Source organism: Daktulosphaira vitifoliae, unplaced genomic scaffold (genome assembly GCF_025091365.1).
Source record: "Daktulosphaira vitifoliae isolate Bord-2020 unplaced genomic scaffold, ASM2509136v1 Scaffold_1, whole genome shotgun sequence".
NCBI lineage: Eukaryota > Metazoa > Arthropoda > Insecta > Hemiptera > Phylloxeridae > Daktulosphaira > Daktulosphaira vitifoliae.
In genome coordinates this window covers 45,600,803-45,613,265 of record NW_026099572.1, presented here as the reverse complement: position 1 = coordinate 45,613,265, position 12,463 = coordinate 45,600,803, and the positions used below count along the sequence as shown (strand labels likewise).

Here is a 12,463-nt window from a genome sequence, read left to right as displayed (position 1 = left end):
TCTCTAGTTAAGTAAATAATGATAATATCTCAAAATTTAAGAGTCATAAAATCCATAAATTTAGAATGAAAGTATATTAAATTTAAATTTTCTAACCAAAGAAATATATGAGATTTTTAGTGTTTTATCTTGTTAAAAACAACAATATTTAAGTAAAATCTATTTTAATTTACAGCGATAAAATGAACTTTTATTGAGCGTAAAAGGAATGTTTTGTAGATTTTAAGATTTTAGTAAGACAAATTTTGTTGAAATAAATAGAAATCAGTTAAAATATTAACTTTACCGGCAAAACGAGCAAAATTAATAATTTATTGTTTTTTTAAAGCTGTTTTTATCATTACGTATGAATACAAAATTAAAACTAAGAGCAGAATACAAAGATATTTTTACAATATAATTATTTATTACAAAATTATTGGTAATAATACTTAATGTTAACAATGACGCATTATTTTAATACTTTTGAAATAGTTTCAGTGAACATATGTTATTAATGTAAAATAATATATTTCACATTAATTTGGTTTTTCCTTTGTTTAGTAAAACAAAATTAAATATTTTTATTACAGTAAATAGTTAATTATTACTCCAATAATATTCTTGTTGATTGGTACAGAACGTCTTTAGCAAAGATCTAGTAGACCAGTTGTTACTAACATCGTTGATTATATTATATCGTGTGGCAGCTGATCTCCAGTGTCTTGCTTTACTCACCCCTTTTCCCACCCAGCGCGGCAGGTCGGTGACCTCCGTGTAAATTGTCATCCATATACAGTTTATTGTCGTAAGTTAGTCAGTAAATTTGTTTTTTATGTGTTGTTCTTTTTGTAGCAAGCACCTTCGCTTGAATGGTAAATTGTTCGGCCATTGTACGCCGTTATTATTTTATTTGTTTATTGCACCCTTGTGCTCAATGTTTTCGCGCCCTTGTACGCCACTAGTATTTGGGCCCTGACCATCACTAAATATCTTCATTCCCGTAGTCACTTTTCCGCCGTTTGTTCTCATCTGCCATTACGTGCCTGGATCTACACTCTGACTCGTCATACTCAGATGTTCAACACTATTACCACAAGATCTCATACAGTCCACTCATCACTATCAACAACTTCATCTGTTCACCTGAGTTTTGTATTATTTTTTAATGTTCTTTTATTATTGTCTACTCTCGTTACTTATTGGATGTACCGTTAGCCGTCATTCCCTATCAATAATAGCGATTTAAATAAGCTTAAGAGGCTTACACACTAGGCGTTTAAACGCGCGCGTACACGTTTTTAAAAAAGCGGCGTTTTGAACGCGAACACCGTTCATATGCATACTACAAGCGTTTTGACGCGTTTTTATAAAGAAAATTATCCCGCCAAAAGCTACAGTATAATCACAACAGATTCAAAATTCCTCGTGGTAGCATTTGCTCTGATAATTTTTTTATTTTTTAAAGTATAAAATAAGTTAAAGTAAATATGGATACATTAGATGATGTAGAAGTTGCATGCGTTGTATACGCCATGTATCTTTGCTGTACAAAAAAATATAAAATAAAAAAAAAACAAGTATTCGTAGATATTGGGTTCAACCCCTAAATTTAAAAAGACTTCGAGAAGGTCAATTTCAAGTTAATTTTACCTTCGATGCGAAGCTAAGAAGGTATTGGTTTTACTACGAGGTGTTTTTTTTTTTTTTTTGTCTGTTACTACTTTTTCTCAGCTGTCACCGAACGAATTTCTTTTAACGATACGTCAAAAGATCACAAATCGTATCTAGTCGAAGACATTACCCTCAAAAATTGAAAAAATTTCCCTCGTTCCACGTAAATGGAGAAAACCTCCAAAAAAATTACAAAATTTAAAAATTGCTAATTTTCAATTTTTTTTACTAAAAGCTGCCATAACTTTTTCAAAAATGAACATATTAATATAACTTTATTTTTTTATAAATTCTTGATATAAAATATATTCAAAAATAGTTTTTGTTTGTTTTAAAAAAAAAAAAACATTTTATTTTAATTTTACTACTAGACCTAAATATATATATATAATATATATTTATTGCCTTTTTATGGCAAATATATATATAATATATATATTTGCTATAACAAGGCAATTAAAGTATTTCCTGGATGATAATAAAACATTAAAACACACATTTATAAACTATAATTTTTTTATGGTAAATGGAGTATTTGTAAACATCGCAAAAAGACTGACGAACATTAAACATAATTAACAAATTATATTTCTAGGACATTGAATTTTGTAAAAAAATTAAATTTTATATTTTTATTTTAAAGGAATTTACATTAAACCCAATTAATCAGGAAAAGTTTGTAAGACATTTAAAAAACTCGAAAATAATTTTACCAATATAATTTATGAAAGAAAAATTGTTTACTTAAATATTTATATTCAAATTTATGTTTGTTAATTTGGTTCAAAACGCCAGTCTTTTTTACAATGATCCCTATTCACAGTTATCCCACTGGACCATATAGCTGAATAAAGAATTTCAAGTAGATTNAAAAAAAAAAAAAAGAAAATTGTAATGTAAATTTTATTATAAATTTTCAAATTAATATCTAGTAAATGAAGACCCTGTGTTTGGTGTTTGTAAGTGAAAATAGTTTGAATAAACCCTCACGTGCCCGGAAATCGTGGCATTTAATCGCCCCTTGTGAATGATAACATGCGATTTGCATTGTTTAATTTTAGCGATCGGTGGCGTCCGAACGCATGTTTTTACTCATAGTATGCATGGTTCAATTTAAATGCGGGTGTTTTATATAAAACGATTAATTGCCGCGTTTTTAAAACGGTGCACCGCACAACAAGACGTTCTACGGTCTTGTTGCCTCGTACAAAACACTTGTCTATAATAATTTTTATTAGATTATATTATTTTGAAGTGAATATTTATTTTATAATCGGAGACACTTATAAATTAACAAAATTGATTAAAATATTCTGGTGGGTTATGAAGATATGATAAATCTAATAATTCAATAATCATTTCGCTGTAATTTTTTAACATTTCGATGCAATTCAAATAAATTTCATAGTTATTTTTATATTTGTTATTGCACTATATCAATGTTATTTCTTTAAAATATAAAATATTTTTTTAAATTATTTTATTAATTAAAAATAAAGTTTTTTTTTTAATTTTGATTTTGATTTTTTTTATTTCAGTATTAGACAAATACTTTTAAATTGCATATCAAGTCGCACTTTTGTAGCTCTGAATTCAATATAGAACACTTCCAAAAATTAAGTTAAAAAAGTTCTACTTTCTATATGAATTTTTAAGATTTGAACCCCCCCTGTATTAAGGAAAATGGTCCGATTAAAAAAAAATTACGCCAAATGAAAAAAGTATATAAATGAGCCGTTCGCTGCAATAATGACCTAAGGTCACTTAGGTCGTTTTTCGGGCTACACTGGAAACGGGTAGATAAACTATTCATAAGTACCCCTACCAAATTTCATAAAAAAAATATCAATTATTGAGGCCATGGTGAACAAATGAATATAGGCGCGTAAATGAAAGCGCTGCGCCAATTCACAGTTGCATTCCCGTGTAACAGCTGATTAGCATAGTGCGTTAGTATACAGAGGCTTTTATAAATAACTATTGTTTAATATTATCCACTTGAAGAATAACAGCTATGGATGTATCAACATCAACAACTTCAACTTCCATGGCTAGTGACAATCCGGGGTTAAAAAGAAAGTTAAAAAGTGGAAAATGGGCCCGTAACAAAAGAAAAGATAAACGTATCAGCGGCAAAGCGTATAAAAATATAGCTGGAAATTATGTATCTCGCAGTTTAGAAAGATAGAACATTGTTGTCGGGCCCAATGTTTTTCAAATTTTAATAGAGATTCCCAAAAATTGTTTTTTAGAAATTTTTATGTTTCGCNATTCCCAAAAAGAGTTTTTTAGAAATTTTTATGTTTCACAAGATAAAGAAAAGCAGGATACTTATTTAATGAGTTGTGCACATCGTGAAGGAGTTAAACGTCATAAACTGGCTCCCGTAACAAAAAACCGAGAGTGTTCGTGGAAGTACAGTTTAAAATTACATGGAAAAGATATAAGTGTGTGTAAAGAGTTCCTTATTAGTTTATATCAAATCAGCGATGGCAGAATGAAGACCGTATTAAGGTTTTGCAAACAAGGCGTTTCCCAAGCTACAGAAAATCGTGGCAAACAGCCGAATCCTAAAAAAATACTTGATGAAGTTTGGGCCTTAGTTAATGAGCATTGGTTCCTTATACCTCATAAAAAGTGAATAATAATTATAATTAATATAACTTTATGACTGATTATTTGAAAAAATCAATAACTTTTAGTCGTTCGCCTGAAAAACGACCCAAGTGATTTAATATTTAAACGGTTATTTAACAATTAAAACATTCAAATTTTAGTTCTTTGATCATGAATTTTCATCGTATGATACTGCTACTTACATTTGAAAAACTTAGTTTTCTAATTCTCGCCCTTCTCCTTAAAATAATACACTTTTAAATCTTTAAACCGTGTTTTCTCAAAACTATGATTTGTCACTTAGGTCATTATTGCAGCGAACGGCTCAAATATTATTTCTCATAAAAAAATTGTATTGATTGTAGTTAAACAACCCAGCACAGTATAATGATATCTGATAATGAAAACTAATGGGAAACAGAGGTAGGACAGGTCTATTCGTCATTAAATAGCCTAGACACGGATATCAGGAATTGAACAGAGGTGGAAGGAGATAGAAAGGGCCTAAGAAACCCATACCTGAAAAACGAGAAGGTTCCTGTGTTGCGGTGGACGACAGTACTCACTCGACGACGACCCACCCAAATACCCAAGTCAACTTATTAAAAGGTGCCAATTATGCAGAGTACCGCGGAGAACTCTCATAACAAGAATACCTAAGAAAAAACAATATAATTGAGTTAAATATGTTGATCTAGTTTATATTCGTGTTACACGAATAAAGCATGGGATTAAAATTATAGGCCAGTCAATGAAGGAGTAATTTTGGCGAATGGCGGAAAAAATTCTCAACCAAATTTTTTTTTTTTTTTAAAGTTGAATTAAGATTTGTATAATGACATACTAAAAGTCCTCATCGATTGGACTTAAGCTTTTTTTTTTACAGCCTCGCAAAAGTTCAAAAATATGAGCTTTTTAAATTTTTTCAAAAAATATTTAACTTACAAAAAAAAATTTCGTACAAAAGTTGTTTAAAAGACAATTTTAAACAAAAAAACTATCTTATATTTTTTCATTTAAACAAATATTTTTCGAGTTACATTACATTTAATGTGAGTACTAAAATTTATTTTCCAATTTTTTTCATTTTACGGTTACTTTTTATCATGTTATACTTACATTAGACACAATGTTATAAATGCATATGTGTGTATGTGTGAGTATATTTATTTATAGTATCATTAAAGTGTAATGTATATTAAGATACAACCGATAGAGTAGGTAATTGATTTGACGCTATATTGTTTAAACCCAACTAAACGCTAAATTTTACATTCCCAAACAACAATTATATTATGTCAATTGCCACCGGAATTTCCGCTAATCTTTTTCTTTTTCTTTGCCTTAATCCCAATTACTTGGAGTCGAAAAGTTTATTTTGAAAAGTATATTTTTGATCCTATAAAAGTTCATTTTAGACTAATATATTTATTCGTAAGTAAAAAAAAAATTTTTTATAAAGTATTGCATAAAGCCCCCTTTTTTTGTACATGTTTGTCATAGAAGTAACAAAATATACTACAATATCATTTTTTAGTATTTCTTCGTCAAAATTACAATATTAAATATGCATTTTATACTATATTTCATTGCTATAAAAAATATTATTCATATTAATTTTAAATCTAAGAACTGCTAATGAGGATATAATTAAGAAAATAAGAGTTAATGTTGCTTTTGTAATTATGCATACGTTTCTTAGAATTAAAAACTATTTACAGATTTGCACCGGAGCGTTTCTCATGAAAATGATTTTATTCACTGTCAGACATCATCTATATTTAACCCAACTGTGCCACTTCGATTTTTTTATTTTAATCTACGAAATTGCTATCAGAATAAATATAATTTTTTTTTTTTGGTTATCATTAGTTACATATTAGTTTTGAATTATTAACTATGTAATATTTTTTAAGTTCATTCCTTATGCCTTATAAAATTGTCAACTTTGTTTTTTTAAATGGAAACATTTATTTTGAATTTAATAAATTGTTTGAATTTTTAATTTAATAGTAAATGATATATGAACTTTTAATATAACTTAATTCGTTAATTAGATATACAATTTTAAATATTTATGTTAATATACATGTATTATACACGGGGAATTAAAAATGCAGGTAGCTAATTGATTTTTGTATGACATGGCTACCACAGTCACGGATTTTTTATTGTCAATTGCGACTTTATTAACAGATATACTTTAAAGCAAGAAACATTGTTATGAGCCTATGAATACACCAACTGGTAATATAAAAGCATATTTATTTTTTCTAAGGTTATTTTAACGATTACGATTTATTTTCTACTGAATTTCAGTTTAGTACTATCATGTCTTAGAACATTTATTACCATGTTATCACCACTTATAAAACATGTTGTTTTCATTTACTCAATTCGCTCTAAATATATTAATTAGCTCTGAGGAAGACTTTATAATAAGTAGATATCACATATACAGAGTGATTAAAAGCTATATTGCACTAGTGTATTCAAACAGAAGTTTTTCTATCTTACATTTCTTACAATCAAATTGTTTAGTTTGTCCATTACGATTAGTTTGTGTACAAATAAATCAACCAAACTCATGTTACTTGCGATTTAGTAACTCTTACAAATAGGAATGTTATATCGGAAGAATTGTATCGATACTTTTACTTAGTATTAAATTGACTATATTTATCGATAAAGTAATAATAACTAAAGAAATCTACGATATTTACTTATAGCAATCTTCTTCTTTTTCCTCGTCTCTATCTCAACTACTTGTCTACTTTAAAGCAGAACCTTAATTTACACCTACTTTTGCCCTGAAATCCTGTTTCACCAAACATACTTTTTGTCCTTTTCGCCTTCGTACATATTCTCATGAACATCAATATACGTTTTTAAAACTCCTTTTCTCATTAACTCGCATTTTAAAACTTCTCTGGACTCTGTCATACATCTTCTTAAAATCTATGAACACCATGCAAAGCTTTTTCAATTTCTACTTATACTTTTCTATTACCTATCTCACACAAAATAACTGCTCCATCGTTGACTTTCTAGACAAAAAACCAAACTGATTTTTAGTTGCCGATGTATGCACTTCTTATTCTCTTTTATATTATCATTTTCCAAATCTTCGTACTCTGACTTAAAAGTTTTTTGCCTTATTTAATTTTCACATTCATGGGCTGTAATAAACAAAAAAAAAAGAAGAAAGGAGAGGAGTGAACAGTTGAACGGAATATTCATACCTTGCCTTATTTCTATTTCTTTTTTGTTATGTGAAGTTTTAAGGAATAAAGCATGCAAGATATGGTGAAGAGTAAATAAAGTAGGCGATATAAGTAATTAAAACAAATGACACGTCCCGTTTATTACTTTAACAAAAAAAATTTTTATATAAAAAATTGTGGTACGTACAAAGTATTAATAACTATAATATAGGGAGCCAATTTTTTTTTTAACAAAATTTTATTCAGAATTAATTTATGTATGATAGACAACAAAACATTTTTCCTAGACCTGTGTTATTAATTAATTAATAAAAAAAACATAAATAATGTTCAAACAACGTATATTATTTATTAAAAAAGTATAATTTAAGCTTAAAAAAAAGGTGATGTATATTTATATCACATAAAATTTGGTGTATGTAAATATAATTATGCAAAGCCATATTTAATAGACTATGTAGGTGTGTTACCAACTAATACCAACCAATAAAGTTTCTATTCATTTCAAGTAGGATTAACTTTCATATAATATTGATTATTAAATGTTTTATAGGATATGTAAAAAACCTAAATGTGGCAAAGTAAATTATACAATAATATTTAGAATTTTTCTATCTTACATTTCTTAGAATTATAGTTAGAAAGAATACAGATTAAAAAAATTATTTTTTCTATTAACAATAGTAAAGGTATAAAATGCTTGGTATAACATCATCTCCATATTTAGAATTGTAGAAAATATTTCGATCATTAACTTCTAATGCTTTAATCAGATCACAAACTTTACTTATTTCTTTTTCATCCTTACACAATTGTTTTTCTGAAATAAAATAAAATTATAAATAAATTGTGTTTAGTCATACAATAACTTCATGGTAAAACAATTCATATTAACATTTTTAAATAAAATAAATAGATTTATTTTAAACTATTTATTAGGTATTCTTTTAAATTTTAACACTACCGATACCTTCCGAATAAAGATTTTATTGATCTAAAAATAATGTTTTGAATATTTTTACGTAACTATTAGCACTTTAACTTTTCTTCAAATTGATTCTAAGAATCAATTATACAAAGAAATATTAGGATGATTTTTTTTTTTTTTTAATTTATACTTAATGATTAGTAAAAAAGAAAAAAATAATATTTGAATAAATTAGCCACGTTTATAAAACACAATTTAGTCAAATTTGTAAAATTCTTTTAATTTGCATAAAAATTATATGTTACTTAGCTTTGATGTAAAACAGTATTAATATTATTATAATGTGTTAAAATTTTTATTTTTTTATGTATATCACAATTTTTTCATCTTTCACCAATCGATATTTTCCAATGATAAGTCAAAAGTTCACAAAACGTATCTAGTTGAAAACATTACCCTTAAAATTTCAAAAAATTTTCTTCTTTCCCAGTAAATAAGGAAATCCCCTTAAGTATTCCGATTTTTTAAATCTAAAATTTTAATTTTTTTTATCAAATTTTTTCTTTTAACTAATAATATTAAAAAATAGATTATTTATACAAATATCTTATGGATATATCTAACCCAACCCTTTTCATAAAAAGTCATCCCTAATATGGTTTTTCCCAATTATTCATTGGAATGGGTATGGTTTTTAATTAGAGGGATTGAGCAGTAGTCAGCAACCTTTACTTTTTGAAATAAATAATTTTAGTTTTAAATCAATGTTTTGAATTATAAATAATATTCTCTATAAGTGTTCAATTTTGATTGTATAATCTCTTTCTTTTTTTAATTTTTATCTTTTATAATTTTAAAATACATTTAAAAATATATTCAATTTACATTGATAAAAGTGACTTAATGTAAAAAATAATATAATTGTCATAAAAATTAAAATTAAAAAAGGTTATCATTGATTACATTGCGTAACATCTTAATTGAAATATAAATATTATTAATAATATTTATTATTTGTAATAATTAATAAATCTTACTGTTTATAATATTCAGGTAATCAATTAACATTTTTTTCATAATAGCATTTCTTTTTTTTACTGCTTCATTGAAAAATTCCTCTACAAACCAAACCAATAAANTGAAAAATTCCTCTACAAACCAAACCAATAAATTAATATATTATTATTAAAAAGGGTCAATAGGGTTACTTTAGTTAGTTAGTTTTAATGATTAGAAAAATGTACATAGTCACTATATCGAGTATTGTGATAAAAATCGAGTTTTCACAAAAGTGTAACGTGCTTAGTTCTATATATTTAATTATGTATATAGTTCCAGACTATATTTATAGGGTAAAATTGTAAAAAATTAGGTATATAAACTTCTTTAACTCTATTCATCCAAATAAAATAAAAGTTAAGAATACCGGGAATTAACAAAACATTACTAATTTACTTACCATTTATGTCATTATTATACATATAATCCAAAGTATAATCTAAAAAATTTGAATTTTATGTATTTTGACATTAAAATTAAAAAATTAATTTGGTTTTTAAAAGTGTATGCAGCGCCCAGTAGTATTTATGCGAGTTCGTTAACGTTCGTGGTTTTATTTTGTCCTAAGTCTTTGTAGCTATGCTGAGGTTAAGGAATAAGGTGATAGGAATAATGATAAGGAATAACATACATGTTTGAATGTAGAACGAATTTTACAAAATATAATTATAACAATTAAATGTAATATACAAGAAATATAAATCTTATATACACCAATGTGGATGGGAGGAACACTTAATACTAATGCCACTAAGACGATGATATAAAAAAATAATAAAATATACTAGTGAGTCTTAGAAAGATAGATGAACAAGCATTATAGTTATCTGCTAAATGAAACGGCTGATGATAATGTTGAATATTGAATGATCAATTGATGTCGACACAAGTAGCTGGCCAACATGTACAATATACTGTGAACGGTACTGTGATGTATCTCAGAAAATATATAGATCCAACGGCGATAAACTGAGAGCACAGGGTATGATAATCACTAAGGTGATATTTTACTTTTACAACAAAACGAATACAAAACTAGTGGCTTGCAAGCATCATAGAGCTTATAGCAAAAGAAGCGTTAAGATGGCGGCGACAATGCAGACATAGAGAGAAGACCAACAACCACTCGATGTAACACAACGATAACATGAATAATCACAACACAATTTTATGACAGTATATTCGACCGATGTGTATCCAACATTAAGTATATGCTGGGACGATATGGCTGATTCGGTAACGCGGCAGTGCCTGATGCAAAATGTCTCGGGTTCGAGCCTTGGTCACGATGTCTCCATTTTCTGAACGAAAATTAAGTTTATTGATTGGAGTTGCCATCCCTTTCTTTGGCGATTGACTAACCGCCCATCCCGGAGTATACATATTTAAGAAACTTCCTTTTTTTTCAATTATTTAAATTAAAATGTTTCAACAAAATAATTATGTATAAGTATATATACAAATATATGTTGTGCGAGTTTTTGTGCAGTCCGTAAACCTTACTTTTTCTTAGAGAAGGCCACAATTGGCAGTAAAAAGTGAAAAAAAAATTAAGTCATTAGTTGAATTCATTGCTTTACAAAATGTATAAGAAATTGTTTAATTAATTACTTGTGATAGAGTAGTAAATTATATCTTCTTCGCCGTCATAGATATAAAGATTTTCATCTAACAAAAAAATATTAGAAAATTAAATAAGAATGTTATATTGGAGACAGCTACAATACTTGATTCTATTAAACAGTTTTGTATTTATAAAGAAATTGGGTTAAATAATTAGAAAAATATATAATTCGTTATTACCTGCATTATTTAATTTCGAAATGTATGATAAATCTATGTGATAAATGTTATAATATAGATATAGTAATAATTGATCACTTATAGCTAATATATTTAAAATTAAGAATATATATAAATATTAATTTAAAACTAAAAAAGTAGGACAAACAAAAAGATATATAGTGGTCAGGACTACAGAATACTTAAGAAATATTTAAAATCAAGAAGTTGATAAATTTTCTTTGATAAACATTTATTGACNAAATGTAAAAAAATTAATTATTGAGATATAGCTATAGACCTAACGTATTACTATTATTTAAAAAAAAAATCAGCTAAAAATATTAACTGGATCAAAAGTTATTTAAGTTGTCAGTGAGTGCTGGGCCATCCTGTATATATATATAAGTGTCAATAGTTCCGTAAAATAATCAAGTTGAAAAATTTATCATTTTGAATCTTTCCCTGTGAGCAGGTAAAGGGTAAATACCTATAATTACATGAAAATTATTATAAAACGTTATATTTCTCGTTTTTGGCAATAATAGTAAAGTAATTAAATGTTATTAAATGGTTGATAACATCTTTATAATTGTGGCCCATCAATATGAATATCGCTAAACAATTTTTCACTATCTGAATAAAAAAAAATGGCAGCACAGTGGGGTCGGGGCACAGTGTGAGTGTTGCATAGTTAGGCCCAATATAGATGATATCTGACAGTGATTAAAATCAATGCAAATCTGTAGATAGTGTTTAATTTCAAGAAATTGGTGGATTATTCAAAAGCAAAATTCTAACTCAAAAAGAGTTAAGGAAAAATTGCAAAATAATAATTGCCTTAGGCAATAATTTTTACTAAATCGACAAACGTTTGTCGCATTCGTTTTTTGATAAAATTGACAATTTAAGCTGATTCAAGTGTTGAAATTAATTTTTTTCATTTAAAAGAAAAAAAAATTGAAACAAGTTTAACTTTATATTCTATGTGTGCGACGCAATAACCACTCGCCGAGTTAAATCGCTTCTCTCGTGTTTCCTTTAAATTAAAATAAAAAAAGAATAAAATACAAATGAAGTTTTGTGAGCTGTAATTTATTTTCCCTGTTATATATCATCCAATACGATAAATACAATGACTTATTTTATATCTATGGTTAGTACTTATAATTAAAATAATATAATAAAATACAACATAAAT

At 26.8% G+C, this 12,463-nt stretch overlaps 1 protein-coding gene and 1 long non-coding RNA gene across 7 annotated transcripts in view; both read right to left on the bottom strand.

Moving 5' to 3' along the window:
- LOC126899357 (pentatricopeptide repeat-containing protein 2-like) overlaps window positions 1-12,463 on the bottom strand; it is a 68,525-nt gene that overhangs the window by 47,038 nt on the left and 9,024 nt on the right. The window lies entirely within an intron of this gene.
- On the bottom strand, window positions 9,561-11,363 carry LOC126899406 (uncharacterized). The gene is made up of 4 exons (XR_007702577.1): window positions 11,284-11,363; window positions 11,092-11,148; window positions 9,881-9,919; window positions 9,561-9,572 (listed from the first exon to the last, which is right to left on the bottom strand). It is a non-coding gene; the product is annotated as an uncharacterized LOC126899406 (long non-coding RNA).